We start from the raw sequence: 16,190 nt of genomic DNA, 5'->3' as shown, positions 1-16,190 counted from the left end.
GGAGATTTTGGAACACTGGAGAGATGTAGGAGAATGGAGAGATGTAGGAGAATGGGGAGATGTAGGAGAATGGGGAGATGTAGGAGAATGGAGAGATGTAAGAGAATGGAGATATTTGAGAGACTGTAACTGGGATATTTGAGAGACTGGGAGAATTGGAAGACTGGGGAGACTGGGATGTCTGGGGAGATTTTGAATATGGAAGAATTGGGGAGGTTTTGGAACACTGGAGAGATGTAGACTGTAACTGGGAGATTTGGGAGAATGGGGAGACTTGCAGATTGGGATGACAGGGAGATTTGGGTTATTTGGAAGACTTGGAGACTGGGGAGGTTTGGAAAGACTGGGGAGGTTTGGAAAGACTGGGGAGGTTTGGAAAGACTGGGGAGGTTTGGAAAGACTGGGGAGGTTTGGAAAGACTGGGGAGGTTTGGAAAGACTGGGGAGGTTTGGAAAGACTGGGGAGGTTTGGAAAGACGAAGACTGGAGGTTTGGGAAACTGTAACTGGGATATTTGGGAAGACTGGAGAGATTTGTGGAGACAGAAGAATGGGAGGTATGGGAAGACTTGGGAAATATGGGAGATTTTGGACAACGGGATAATTGGGAAGAATTTGGAACACTGGATAGACTGGGGATACTGGGAAGACGGGGGAGATTATGGAAGACGGGAGAATTCTGGAGATTTATGAGATTGGGGAGATGTGCCCTGGCCTTTCTCAGTTTAGTGTGCCCAGGTACAACCTCTGTTGTCAGTGGCTACCTGGTCCTGCCAGTAGCATATGCTTGTCTCAAAGACCAAGCCATGCAAGTCTAAGTACACATAGTTGGGACAGTGAAACTGCGACTGGAGAGATTTGGGAGGATGTGTAACAGAGCTTTGGGAGACTGGGGAGAATTGCGAGACTGGAGATGTTTGGGAGACTGGGAGATGTTTGGGAGACTGGGAGATGTTTGGGAGACTGGGAGATGTTTGGGAGACTGGGAGAGGTTTGGGAGACTGGGAGAGGTTTGGGAGACTGGGAGAGGTTTGGGAGACTGGGAGAGGTTTGGGAGACTGGGAGAGGTTTGGGAGACTGGGAGAGGTTTGGGAGACTGGGAGAGGTTTGGGAGACGTTTGGGAGACTGGGAGAGGTTTGGGGTAACTGGGAGACTGGAGGAATGGTTAAACTGGGGAGATTTTAAAGACTGGGGAGATTTTAAAGACTGGGAAGACTGGGGAGATTTTAAAGACTGGGAAGACTGGGGAGAATTTGGAAAACGGGAGATTTTATATTATCTTTATTTAACTAGGCAAGTCAGTTAAGAACAAATTCTTATTTTCAATGACAGTCAAGGAACAGTGGGTTAACTTGCCTGTTCAGGGGCAGAACGACAGATTTGTACCTTGTCAGCTCGGGGGTTTGAACTTGCAACCTTCCGGTTACTAGTCCAACACTCTAACCACTAGGCTACCCTGGGAAGTATTTGGAAATCTTGGAAAATTTGGGGGGAGTGGGGAGATTTGGGAGACTGGGGAAGTATTTGGAAATCTTGGGAAATTTGGGGGGAGTGGGGAGATTTGGGAGACTGGGAGATTTGGAAGACTGGGGAGACTTGGCTGATTTTGAAGTCTGGGAGTCTGGCTGATTTTGAAGTCTGGGGAGAAAGGCAGATTTGGATGACTGGGGAGACTGGGGTGGTTTGGGAGACTGGGGTGGTTTGGGAGACTGGGGTGGTTTGGGAGACTGGGGTGGTTTGGGAGAGGATTTGGAGAGGTTTTGGAGATTTGGAGAGGTTTTGGAGATTTGGAGAGGATTTGGAGAGGATTTGGAGAGGATTTGGGGAGATTTTGAGAAATTGGGAGACTTGAGGAATGGTTAGACAAGGGACATTTTAAAGACCGGGAAGGCTGGGGAGATTTTGGAAAACGGGAGGTGTGGGAATTATTTGGAAATCTTGGGAAAATTGGGAGGAGTGGGGAGATTTGGGAGACTGGAGTTTGGCTGATTTGGAAGACTGGGAAGGTTTGGGAGATTTCTATGACTGGTGAAACTGGGAGATTAGGAAGACTGGAGAGTTTTTGGAGACTAACTGGCTAAATGGGACTGGAGAGGTTTGGGAGATTTGGGACTACTGGGATATTTGGGAAGACTGGGAGATTTGGAAGACTGGGAGATTTGGAAGACTGGGGAGACTGGCTGATTTGGAAGACTGGGAAGACTGGCTGATTTGGAAGACTGGGAAGACTGGCTGATTTGGAAGACTGGGAAGACTGGCTGATTTGGAAGACTGGGAAGACTGGCTGATTTGGAAGACTGGGAAGAATGGCTGATTTGGAAGACTGGGAAGAATGGCTGATTTGGAAGACTGGGAAGACTGGCTGATTTGGAAGACTGGGAAGACTGGCTGATTTGGAAGACTGGGAAGACTGGCTGATTTGGAAGACTGGCTGATTTGGAAGACTGGCTGATTTGGAAGACTGGCTGATTTGGAAGACTGGGAAGACTGGCTGATTTGGAAGACTGGGAAGACTGGCTGATTTGGAAGACTGGCTGATTTGGAAGACTGGCTGATTTGGAAGACTGGCTGATTTGGAAGACTGGCTGATTTGGAAGACTGGCTGATTTGGAAGACTGGCTGATTTGGAAGACTGGGAAGACTGGCTGATTTGGAAGACTGGGAAGACTGGCTGATTTGGAAGACTGGCAAGACTGGCTGATTTGGAAGACTGGCTGATTTGGTAGACTGGCTGATTTGGAAGGCTGGTGAGACTGGCTGATTTGGGAGACTGGCTGATTTGGAAGGCGGTGGAGACTGGCTGATTTGGAAGGCGGTGGAGACTGGCTGATTTGGAAGGCGGTGGAGACTGGCTGATTTGGAAGGCGGTGGAGACTGGCTGATTTGGAAGGCGGTGGAGACTGGCTGATTTGGAAGACTGGGAAGACTGGCTGATTTGGAAGACTGGCTGATTTGGAAGACTGGCTGATTTGGAAGACTGGCTGATTTGGAAGACTGGCTGATTTGGAAGACTGGCTGATTTGGAAGACTGGCTGATTTGGAAGACTGGGAAGACTGGCTGATTTGGAAGACTGGCAAGACTGGCTGATTTGGAAGACTGGCAAGACTGGCTGATTTGGAAGACTGGCTGATTTGGTAGACTGGCTGATTTGGAAGGCTGGTGAGACTGGCTGATTTGGGAGACTGGCTGATTTGGAAGGCGGTGGAGACTGGCTGATTTGGAAGGCGGTGGAGACTGGCTGATTTGGAAGACTGGGAAGACTGGCTGATTTGGAAGGCTGGCGTGACTGGCTGATTTGGGAGACTGGCTGATTTGGAAGGCTGGAGAGACTGGCTGATTTGGAAGGCTGGGGAGATTTGGGAGACTGGGGAGATTTGGATGAGTGGATTGACTAGGGAGATTTGGGAGGACTGTGGTTATTTGGGATGACTGGGGAGATTTGGGGAGACAGATTCTGAAGACTGCTGAGATTTGGATGACTTGGATGACTGGGCAGATTTGGGAGACTGGGCAGATTTGGGAGACTGGGCAGATTTGGGAGACTGGTGAGATTTGGGAAGGCTGGGGAGATTTGGGAGACTGGAGACTGATGAGATTTGGGAAGACTGGTGAGATTTGGAAGACTGGGGAAACTGGAAGACCCGGTAGACTGGGAGATTTGGAGAGATTTTGGAATAATAGAGAATTGGGAATCAAATCAAATGTATTTATATAGCCCTTTGTACATCAGCTGATATCGCAAAGTGCTGTACAGAAACCCAGCCTAAAACCCCAAACAGCAAGCAATGCAGGTGTAGAAGCACGGTGGCTAGGAAAAACTCCCTAGAAAGGCCAAAACCTAGGAAGAAACCTAGAGAGGAACCAGGCTATGTGGGGTGGCCAGTCCTCTTCTGGCTGTGCCGGGTGGAGATTATAACAGAACATGGCCAAGATGTTCAAATGTTCATAAATGACCAGCATGGTCCAATAATAATAAGGCAGAACAGTTGAAACTGGAGCAGCAGCACGGCCAGGTGGACTGGGGACAGCAAGGAGTCATCATGTCAGGTAGTCCTGAGGCATGGTCCTAGGGCTCAGGTCCTCCGAGAGAGCGAAAGAAAGAGAGAATTAGAGAGAGCACACTTCAATTCAAACAGGGCACCGCATAGGACAGGAGAAGTACTCCAGATATAACAAACTGACCCTAGCCCCCCGACACATAAACTACTGCAGCATAAATTCTGGAGGCTGAGACAGGAGGGGTCAGGAGACACTGTGGCCCCATCCGAGGACACCCCCGGACAGGGCCAAACAGGAAGGATATAACCCCACCCACTTTGCCAAAGCACAGCCCCCACACCACTAGAGGGATATCTTCAACCACCAACTTACCATCCTGAGACAAGGCTGAGTATAGCCCACAAAGATCTCCGCCACGGCACAACCCAAGGGGGGGTGCCAACCCAGACAGGATGATCACATCAGTGACTCAACCCACTCAGGTGACGCATCCCTCCCAGGGACGGTATGAGAGAGCCCCAGTAAGCCAGTGACTCAGCCCCTGTAATAGGGTTAGAGGCAGAGAATCCCAGTGGAAAGAGGGGAACCAGCCAGGCAGAGACAGCAAGGGCGGTTCGTTGCTCCAGAGCCTTTCCGTTCACCTTCCCACTCCTGGGCCAGACTACACTCAATCATATGACCCACTGAAGAGATGAGTCTTCAGTAAAGACTTAAAGGTTGAGACCGAGTTTGCGTCTCTGACATGGGTAGGCAGACCGTTCCATAAAAATTTAGCTCTATAGGAGAAAGCCCTGCCTCCAGCTGTTTGCTTAGAATTTCTAGGGACAATTAGGAGGCCTGCGTCTTGTGACCGTAGCGTACGTGTAGGTATGTACGGCTGGACCAAATCAGAGAGATAGGTAGGAGCAAGCCCATGTAATGCTTTGACAGGAAGCCAGTATAGGGAGGCTAGCACTGGAGTAATATGATCAATTTTTTTGGTTCTAGTCAGGATTCTAGCAGCCGTATTTAGCACTAACGGAAGTTTATTTAGTGCTTTATCCGGGTAGCCGGAAAGTAGAGCATTGCAGTAGTCTAACCTAGAAGTGACAAAAGCATGGATTCATTTTTCTGCATCATTTTTGGACAGAAAGTTTCTGATTTTTGCAATGTTACGTAGATGGAAAAAAGCTGTCCTTGAAATGGTCTTGATATGTTCTTCAAAAGAGAGATCAGGGTCCAGAGTAACGCCAAGGACCTTCACAGATTTATTTGAGACGACTGTACAACCATTAAGATTAATTGTCAGATTCAACAGAAGATCTCTTTGTTTCTTGGGATCTAGAACAAGCATCTCTGTTTTGTCCGAGTATAAAAGTAGAACGTTTGCAGCCATCCACTTCCTTATGTCTGAAACACATGCTTCTAGCGAGGGCAATTTTGGGGCTTCACCATGTTTCATTGAAATGTACAAAATCAAATCAAATTTTATTTGTCACATACACATGGTTAGCAGATGTTAATGCGAGTGTAGCGAAATGCTTGTGCTTCTAGTTCCGACAATGCAGTAATAACCAACATGTAATCTAACTAACAATTCCAAAACTACTGTCTTATACACAGTGTAAGGGGATAAAGAATATGTACATAAGGATATATGAATGAGTGATGGTACAGAGCAGCATAGGCAAGATACAGTAGATGGTATCGAGACCAGTATATACATATGAGATGAGTATGTAAACAAAGTGGCATAGTTAAAGTGGCTAGTGATACATGTATTACATAAGGATACGGTCGATGATATAGAGTACAGTATATACGTATGCATATGAGATGAATAATGTAGGGTAAGTAACATTATATAAGGTAGCATTGTTTTAAAGTGGCTAGTGATATATTTACATCATTTCCCATCAATTCCCATTGTTAAAGTGGCTGGAGTTGAGTCAGTGTCAGTGTGTTGGCAGCAGCCACTCAATGTTAGTGGTGGCTGTTTAACAGTCTGATGGCCTTGAGATAGAAGCTGTTTTTCAATCTCTCGGTCCCAGCTTTGATGCACCTGTACTGACCTCGCCTTCTGGATGATAGCGGGGTGAACAGGCAGTGGCTCGGGTGGTTGATGTCCTTGATGATCTTTATGGCCTTCCTGTGACATCGGGTGGTGTAGGTGTCCTGGAGGGCAGGTAGTTTGCCCCCGGTGATGCGTTGTGCAGACCTCACTACCCTCTGGAGAGCCTTACGGTTGAGGGCGGAGCAGTTGCCGTACCAGGCGGTGATACAGCCCGCCAGGATGCTCTCGATTGTGCATCTGTAGAAGTTTGTGAGTGCTTTTGGTGACAAGCCGAATTTCTTCAGCCTCCTGAGGTTGAAGAGGCGCTGCTGCGCCTTCTTCACAATGCTGTCTGTGTGAGTGGACCAATTCAGTTTGTCTGTGATGTGTATGCCGAGGAACTTAACTTGCTACCCTCTCCACTACTGTTCCATCGATGTGGATAGGGGGGTGTTCCCTCTGCTGTTTCCTGAAGTCCACAATCATCTCCTTAGTTTTGTTGACGTTGAGTGTGAGGTTATTTTCCTGACACCACACTCCGAGGGCCCTCACCTCCTCCCTGTAGGCCGTCTCGTCGTTGTTGGTAATCAAGCCTACCACTGTTGTGTCGTCCGCAAACTTGATGATTGAGTTGGAGGCGTGCGTGGCCACGCAGTCGTGGGTGAACAGGGAGTACCCTTGTGGGGCTCCAGTGTTGAGGATCAGCGGGGAGGAGATGTTGTTGCCTACCCTCACCACCTGGGGGCGGCCCGTCAGGAAGTCCAGTACCCAGTTGCACAGGGCGGGGTCGAGACCCAGGGTCTCGAGCTTGATGACGAGCTTGGAGGGTACTATGGTGTTGAATGCCGAGCTGTAGTCAATGAACAGCATTCTCACATAGGTATTCCTCTTGTCCAGATGGGTTAGAGCAGTGTGCAGTGTGGTTGAGATTGCATCGTCTGTGGACCTATTTGGGCAGTAAGCAAATTGGAGTGGGTCTAGGGTGTCAGGTAGGGTAGAGGTGATATGGTCCTTGACTAGTCTCTCAAAGCACTTCATGATGGCGGAAGTGAGTGCTACTGGGCGGTAGTCGTTTAGCTCAGTTACCTTAGCTTTCTTGGGAACAGGAACAATGGTGGCCCTCTTGAAGCATGTGGGAACAGCAGACTGGTATAGGGATTGATTGAATATGTCCGTAAACACACCGGCCAGCTGGTCTGCGCATGCTCTGAGGGCGCGGCTGGGGATGCCGTCTGGGCCTGCAGCCTTGCGAGGGTTAACACGTTTAAATGTCTTACTCACCTCGGCTGCAGTGAAGGAGAGTCCGCATGTTTTGGTTGCAGGCCGTGTCAGTGGCACTGTATTGTCCTCAAAGCGGGCAAAAAAGTTATTTAGTCTGCCTGGGAGCAGGACATCCTGGTCCGTGACTGGGCTGGATTTCTTCCTGTAGTCCGTGATTGACTGTAGACCCTGCCACATGCCTCTTGTGTCTGAGCCGTTGAATTGAGATTCTACTTTGTCTCTGTACTGACGCTTAGCTTGTTTGATAGCCTTGCGGAGGGAATAGCTGCACTGTTTGTATTCGGTCATGTTACCAGACACCTTGCCCTGATTAAAAGCAGTGGTTCGCGCTTTCAGTTTCACGCGAATGCTGCCATCAATCCACGGTTTCTGGTTAGGGAATGTTTTAATCGTTGCTATGGGAACGACATCTTCAACGCACGTTCTAATGAACTCGCACACCGAATCAGCGTATTCGTCAATGTTGTTGTCTGACGCAATACGAAACAAGTCCCAGTCCACGTGATGGAAGCAGTCTTGGAGTGTGGAGTCAGCTTGGTCGGACCAGCGTTGGACAGACCTCAGCGTGGGAGCCTCTTGTTTTAGTTTCTGTCTGTAGGCAGGGATCAACAAAATGGAGTCGTGGTCAGCTTTTCCGAAAGGGGGGCGGGGCAGGGCCTTATATGCATTGCGGAAGTTAGAGTAACAATGATCCAAGGTCTTTCCACCCCTGGTTGCGCAATCGATATGCTGATAAAATTTAGGGAGTCTTGTTGTCAGATTAGCCTTGTTAAAATCCCCAGCTACAATGAATGCAGCCTCTGGATAAATGGTTTCCAGTTTGCAAAGAGTCAAATAAAGTTCATTCAGAGCCATCGATGTGTCTGCTTGGGGGGGGGTATATATACGGCTGTGATTTATAAATTAAGAGAATTCTCTTGGTAGATAATGCGGTCTACATTTGATTGTGAGGAATTCTAAATCAGGTGAACAGAAGGATTTGAGTTCCTGTATGTTTCTTTCATCACACCATGTCACGTTAGCCATAAGGCATACGCCCCCGCCCCTCTTCTTACCAGAAAGATGTTTGTTTCTGTCTGCGCGATGCGTGGAGAAACCCGTTGGCTGCACCGCCTCGGATAGCGTCTCTCCAGTGAGCCACGTTTCCGTGAAGCAAAGAACGTTAGTCTCTGATGTCCCTCTGGAATGCTACCCTTGCTCGGATTTCATCAACCTTGTTGTCAAGAGACTGGACATTGGCAAGAAGAATGCTAGGGAGTGGTGCACGGTGTGCCCGTCTCCGGAGTCTGACCAGAAGACCGCCTCGTTTCCCTCTTTTTCAGAGTCGTTTTTTTGGGTCGCTGCATGGGATCCGCTCCGTTGTCCTGTTTGTAAGGCAGAACACAGGATCCGCGTCGCGAAAAACATATTCTTGGTCGTACTGATGGTGAGTTGACGCTGATCTTATATTCAGTAGTTCTTCTCGACTGTATGTAATGAAACCTAAGATGACCTGGGGTACTAATGTAAGAAATAACACGTAAAAAAACAAAAAACTGCATAGTGTCCTAGGAACACGAAGCGAGGCGGCCATCTCTGTCGGCGCCGGAAGTTTCCAGCTGTGTGTCGTCCGCATAGCAGTGAAAGTTAACATTATGTTTTCGAATAACATCCCCAAGAGGTAAAATATATAGTGAAAACAATAGTGGTCCTAAAACGGAACCTTGAGGAACACCGAAATGTACAGTGATTTGTCAGAGGACAGACCATTCACAGAGACAAACTGATATCTTTCCGACAGATAAGATCTAAACCAGGCCAGAACTAGTCCGTGTAGACCAATTTGGGTTTCCAATCTCTCCAAAAGAATGTGGTGATCGATGGTATTAAAAGCAGCACTAAGGTCTAGGAGCACGAGGACAGATGCAGAGCCTCGGTCTGATGCCATTAAAAGGTAATTTACCACCTTCACAAGTGCAGTCTCAGTGCTATGATGGGGTCTAAAACCAGACTGAAGCATTTCGTATACATTGTTTGTCTTCAGGAAGGCAATGAGTTGCTGCGCAACAGCCTTTTCTAAAATTTTTGAGCGGATTGGAAGATTCAATATAGGCCGATTTTTAGTTTTTTATATTTTCTGGGTCAAGGTTTGGCTTTTTCATGAGGGTTTATTACTGCCACTTTTAGTGAGTTTGGTACACATCCGGTGGATAGAGAGCCGTTTATTATGTTCAACATAGGAGGGTCAAGCACAGGAAGCAACTCTTTCAGTAGTTTAGTTGGAATAGGGTCCAGTATGCAGCTTAAAGGTTTAGAGGCTATGATTATTTTCATCATTGTGTCAAGAGATATAGTACTAAAACACTTGAGCACGTCTCTCTTGATCCTAGGTCCTGGCAGAGTTGTGCAGACTCAGGACAACTGAGGTTTGAAGGAATACGCAGATTTAAAGAGGAGTCCGTAATTTGCTTTCTAATAATCATGATCCTTTCCTCAAAGAAGTTAATGAATTTATCACTGCTAAAGTAAAAGCCATCCTCTCTTGGGGAATGCTGCTTTTTAGTTAGCTTTGCGACAGTATCAAAAAGGAATTTCGGATTGTTCTTATTTTCCTCAATTAAGTTAGAAAAATAGGATGATCGAGCAGCAGTAAGAGCTCTTCGGTACTGCACGGTACTGTCTTTCCAAGCTAGTCGGAAGACTTCCAGTTTGGTGTGGCGCCATTTCCGTTCCAATTTTCTGGAAGCTTGCTTCAGAGCTTGGGTATTTTCTGTGTACCAGGGAGCCCTTTGCGGGATGCATGTGGGATATGGTCACTAGTGTAGCCAGGAGGTGAGGCCTCATTTAACACAGTAAATTCATCAGGCTTAAGCCATGTTTCAGTCAGGCCAATCACATCAAGATTATGATCAGTGATTAGTTAATTGACTATAATTGCCTTTGAAGTAAGGGATCTAACATTAAGTAGCCCTATTTTGAGATGTGAGGTATCATGATCTCTTTCAATAATGACAGGAATGGAGGAGGTCTTTATCCTAGTGAGATTGCTAAGGCGAACACCGCCATGTTTAGTTTTGCCCAACCTAGGTCGAGGCACAGACACGGTCTCAATGGTGATAGCTGAGCTGACTACACTGACTGTGCTAGTGGCAGACTCCACTATGCTGCCTGGCCTGCACCCTATTTCATTGTGGAGCTAGAGGAGTTAGAGCCCTGTCTATGTTGGTAGTTAAGATGAGAGCACCCCTCCAGCTAGGATGGAGTCCGTCACTCCTCAGCAGGTCAGGCTTGGTCCTGTTTGTGGGTGAGTCCCAGAAAGAGGGCCAATTATCTACAAATTCTATATTTTGGGAGGGGCAAAAAAACAGTTTTCAACCAGCGATTGAGTTGTGAGACTCTGCTGTAGAGCTCATCACTCCCCCTAACTGGGAGGGGGCCAGAGACAATTACTCGATGCCGACACATCTTTCTAGCTGATTTACACGCAGAAGCTATGTTGGAATGATGGGGATATTTGTGGAGACTGGGGATACTGGGAAGAATGGGGACGGTTGGGCAGATTTTGGAAAACAGGAAAATATTTGAGAAGTTTGTACACTGGGGAGATTTTGGGAGATTTAGGAGACTGGAGACTGGGGAGATTTGGAAGACTGGTGTGACTGGGTAGACTGGGGAGATTTGGGAGACTGGGCAGTTTTGAAATACTGGGGAGACTGGGAAGATTTAGAAGCCTGGGAGACGGGAGATTTGGAAAGACTGTTATTTGGGAATACTGGGGAGATTTGGAGAGACTGAGATTTTGAAGACTGGGGAAATTTGGGAGACAGGGGAGATGTGGAAGATATGGGACTTTTGGAAGAGTGGGTTGACTGGGGAGATGTTTAAAACTGTCCCAGATGCTAATATACAGTGCCTTATGAAAGTATTCGGCCCCCTTGAACTTTGCGACCTTTTGCCACATTTCAGGCTTCAAACATAAATATATAAAACTGTATTTTTTGTGAAGAATCAACAACAAGTGGGACACAATCATGAAGTGGAACGACATTTATTGGATATTTCAAACTTTTTTAACAAATCAAAAACTGAAAAATTGGGCGTGCAAAATTATTCAGCCCCTTTACTTTCAGTGCAGCAAACTCTACTCCAGAAGTTCAGTGAGGATCTCTGAATGATCCAATGTTGACCTAAATGACTAATGATGATAAATACAATCCACCTGTGTGTAATCAAGTCTCCGTATAAATGCACCTGCACTGTGATAGTCTCAGAGGTCCGTTAAAAGCGCAGAGAGCAACATGAAGAACAAGGAACACACCAGGCAGGTCCGAGATACTGTTGTGAAGAAGTTTAAAGCCGGATTTGGATACAAAAAGATTTCCCAAGCTTTAAACATCCCAAGGAGCACTGTGCAAGCGATAATATTGAAATGGAAGGAGTATCAGACCACTGCAAATTTACCAAGACCTGGCCGTCCCTCTAAACGTTCAGCTCATACAAGGAGAAGACTGATCAGAGATGCAGCCAAGAGGCCCATGATCACTCTGGATGAACTGCAGAGATCTACAGCTGAGGTGGGAGACTCTATCCATAGGACAACAATCAGTCGTATATTGCACAAATCTGGCCTTTATGGAAGAGTGGCAAGAAGAAAGCCATTTCTTAAAGATATCCATAAAATGTGTCGTTTAAAGTTTGCCACAAGCCACCTGGGAGACACACCAAACATGTGGAAGAAGGTGCTCTGGTCAGATGAAACCAAAATTGAACTTTTTGGCAACAATGCAAAACGTTATGTTTGGCATAAAAGCAACACAGCTGAACACACCATCCCCACTGTCAAACATGGTGGTGGCAGCATCATGGTTTGGGCCTGCTTTTCTTCAGCAGGGACAGGGAAGATGGTTAAAATTGATGGGAAGATGGATGGAGCCAAATACAGGACCATTCTGGAAGAAAACCTGATGGAGTCTGCAAAAGACCTGAGACTGGGACGGAGATTTGTCTTCCAACAAGACAATGATCCAAAACATAAAGCAAAATCTACAATGGAATTGTTCAAAAATAAACATATCCAGGTGTTAGAATGGCCAAGTCAAAGTCCAGACCTGAATCCATCGAGAATCTGTGGAAAGAACTGAAAACTGCTGTTCACAAATGCTCTCCATCCAACCTCACTGAGCTCGAGCTGTTTTGCAAGGAGGAATGGGAAAAAAATTCAGTCTCTCGATGTGCAAAACTGATAGACATACCCCAAGCGACTTACAGCTGTAACCGCAGCAAAAGGTGGCGCTACAAAGTATTAACTTAAGGGGGCTGAATAATTTTGCACGCCCAATTTTTCAGTTTTTGATTTGTTAAAAAAGTTTGAAATATCCAATAAATGTCGTTTCACTTCATGATTGTGTCCCACTTGTTGTTGATTCTTCACAAAAAATACAGTTTTTTATATATTTATGTTTGAAGCCTGAAATGTGGCAAAAGGTCGCAAAGTTCAAGGGGGCCGAATACTTTCGCAAGGCACTGTATGCATATTATTATTAGTAAAACGGTTTGAATGATGTCTGTGAGTATAACAGAACTCATATGGCAGGCGAAAACCTGAGAAAAATCCAACCAGGAAGTGGGACATCTGAGGTTTGTAGTTTTTCAAAGCTTGGCCTACCGAATACACATTGAGATATAGATGATGTTGCACTTCCTAGGGCTTCCTCTAGATGTCAACCATCTTTAGAAACTGGTTTGAGGATTCTACTGTAAAGGCAGAGAGCCTTGGTCGCATGACACGCGCTCCTGACAGTTACTTCTCGTTCCAGTGCTTTTCTGAAGACAAAGGAATTCTCCGGTTGGAACATTATTGATGTTTTATGTTAAAAACATCCGAATGATTGATTCCATACATCGTTTGACATGTTTCTAAAGGACTGTGACATGAAATGTTTCTAAAGGAAGTGCCTGAGCCTCATGAAGATGGATTACTGGGCTGAAGACGCTAACAACAAGTGGCTATTTGGGATAAAGGATGGAACTTTATGGAACAAATCAGTCATTTATTGTCGAACTGGGATTCCTAGGAGTGCCTTCTGATGAAGATCAACAAAGGTAAGTTCATATTTATGGGGTTGTTTCTAACTGTTGATTCCAAAATGGCGGATATTCCTCTGGCTGTTTTGGGTTCTGAGCGCCGTTTTTAAAAAATCTGTCACAGCGGTTTCATTAAGGAGAAGTATAGCTTTAATTCTGTGAATAACACTATCTTTTATTAATGTTTATTATGACTATTTCTTCAAAATCACCGGATGTTTTGGAATCAAAACATTACTGCGCGTAAGGCGCCAATGTAAACTGAGATTTTTGGATATAAATATGCACATTATCGAACAAAACATACATGTATTGTGTAACATGATGTCCTATGAGTCATCTGATGAAGATCATCAAAGCTTAGTGATACATTTGATCTATATTTCTGCTTTTTGTGACTCCTATCTTTGGCTGGAAAAATGGCTGTGTTTTTTTGACTTGGCGGTGATCTAGCGTAATCATATGTTGTGCTTTAGCTGTAAACCTTTTTTGAAATCGTTCACAATGGGTAGATTAACAAGATGTTTATTTCATTTGCTGTATTGGACATGGTAATTTGAAAGTTACATATTTCAAAAATATTTTTGAATTCTGCGCGCTGCCTTTTCAGCGGAATGTTGTCTGGTGCGCTAGAAAGGTTAACATTTGTCTTAGACATTTGTATTAAGAATATTGCTAGTAGTAATAATTTGTCATACAGTAAATAGTTTGTCTGGATTTCCTGAAGCAGAAATGTCCTAAACTAAACTGTTCTGTTCTGTCCTCTCTCAAGGTTATGGCGAAGATGACCACAGATGGTATCTCGATGCACGGAAGGGATAATTCAACCAAGAAAGTGAGCCTCAACACCTCTAACCATCTGAAGTAATAGCAACAATGGCGTTCACCTCTTCTTCCTGAGTCCAAGCCAGAAACCTGTACACAGCATCCAGTTGCAGCTATCAACTGACCTTTCTCTCATGCCTTTTCTCTCATGCCTTTTCTCTCAGGAGTGCGACATGAGTCCACGTGGAGTGAGCATGGAGAGAGAACCTGTCCAAACTTCTCTCATGCTGCTTGTCTACTTGGTAGGAAAATGTACAAGACATAATGGACCGTAAAGGACAGTGGCGGCTCAGGTGGGTGATTTGTTTGCTTGGGAAAATCAGATCATTATCAAGGGCCATCCACTTTGAACATGTGCCATTGGGAGGACAAACTGAAATACTATCTAAAGAAGAAAATGAAGAAACGGCAGAAGAATGAGTGCTGGGGGAGGGGTTAACCATGCTCGTAATTGATTTAGGCTTGTCCAAAATTGTTCATTTGGAGTATCAGGTTAATTGTGGAGGTCTGCAAACTGCATAGTAATTTAGACAAAAAATGCATTGAGATACCGATCTGTCATTAACAAACAACTCGCGTCAAAAGCTCCAGCTGTAATGTCATTGCCAAAATCCATAAATGAAATAGTGTAATGAAGCATACAGTGCATTCGGAAAGTAATCAGACACCTTCACTTTTCCCCATTTTGTTACGTTACAGCCTTATTCTAAAAAAAGTATATGTTTTTTTAAATCCTCATCAATCTACACACAATACAACATAATGACAAAGCAAAAACAGGTTTATAGACATTTTTGCAAATTTATATAAAAAAAGATACCTTATTTGAATAACTATTCAAACCCCTTGTCATGAGACTCAGAATATTGCTCAGGTGCATTGTTTCCATTGATCATCCTTGAAATGTTTCTACAACTTGATTGGAGTACACCTGTGGTAAATTACATTGATTTGACATGATTTGGAAAGGCACACACCTGTCTATATAAGGTCCCACAGTTGACAGTGCATGTCAGAGCAAAAACCAAGACATGAGGTCGAAGGAATTGTCTGATGATCTCCAAGACAGGATTGGGTCGAGGCACAGATCTGGAGAAGGGTACCAAAAATATTCTGCAGAATTGAATGTCCCCAAGATCACAGTTGCCTCCATCATTCTTAAATGGAAGACGTTTTGAACCCAAAATATTCTTCCCAGAGCTGGCTGCTCGGCCAACCTGAGCGATCGGAGAAGGGCCTTGGTCAGGCAGGTGAACAAGAACCTGATGGTCACTCTGACAGAGCTCCAGAGTTCCTCTGTGGAGATGGGAGAACCATCTCTGCAGCACTCTACCAATCAGGCCTTTTGTAGAGTGGCCAGACAGAAAACCACTCCTCAGTAAAAGGCACATGACAGCCTGCTTGGAGTTTGCCAAAAGGCACCTCAAGACTCAGACAATGAGAAAAAATATTCTCTGGCCTGGTGAAACCAATAATAAACTCTCTAGTCTAAATGCGAAGCATCACGTCTGGAGGAAACCTGGCACCATCCCTACAGTGAAGCATGGTGGTGGCAGCATCATGCTGTGGGTTGTTTGTCAACGGCAGGGACTGGGAGACTAGTCAGGATCGAGGGAAAGATGAATGGAGCAAAGTACAGAGACATCCTTGATGAAAACCTGCTCCAGAGCGCTCAGGACCTCAGACTGGGATGAAGATTAATCTTACAACAGGACAATGACCCTAAGCACACAGCCAAGACGAAACAGGAGTGGCTTCGGGACAAGTCTCTGAACGTCCTCGAGTGGCCCAGCCAGAGCCCGGACTTGAACCCAATCAAACATCTCCGGAGAGACCTGAAAATAGCTGCAGCAAAACTCCCCATCCAACCTGACAGCTTGAGGGGATCTGCAGAGAATAATGGGAGAAACTCCCCAAATACAGGTGTGCCAAGCTTGTAGCATCATACCCAAGAAGACTCGAGGCTGTAATCGCTGCCAGAGGTGCTTCA

At 45.6% G+C, this 16,190-nt stretch overlaps 1 protein-coding gene across 2 annotated transcripts in view; it reads left to right on the top strand.

Moving 5' to 3' along the window:
• The window catches only part of LOC110492475 (coiled-coil domain-containing protein 71), a 53,495-nt gene extending 38,270 nt beyond the window's left edge, over positions 1-15,225 (top strand). The window contains exons 2-3 of one of the 2 annotated variants that reach the window (XR_005036568.1): positions 14,148-14,239; positions 14,365-15,225. The gene's annotated coding sequence lies outside the window, so the exon portion shown is untranslated. The remainder of the gene's footprint in view (positions 1-14,147; positions 14,240-14,364) is intronic. The other variant, XR_005036569.1, reaches the window with a different exon arrangement.
• Positions 15,226-16,190: the final 965 nt, after the last annotated feature.

This window comes from Oncorhynchus mykiss, chromosome 16 (assembly GCF_013265735.2).
Source record: "Oncorhynchus mykiss isolate Arlee chromosome 16, USDA_OmykA_1.1, whole genome shotgun sequence".
NCBI classification, from domain to species: domain Eukaryota; kingdom Metazoa; phylum Chordata; class Actinopteri; order Salmoniformes; family Salmonidae; genus Oncorhynchus; species Oncorhynchus mykiss.
The sequence above is the reverse complement of the archived record's forward strand: the minus strand, read 5'-3'. Positions and strand labels throughout refer to the sequence as shown.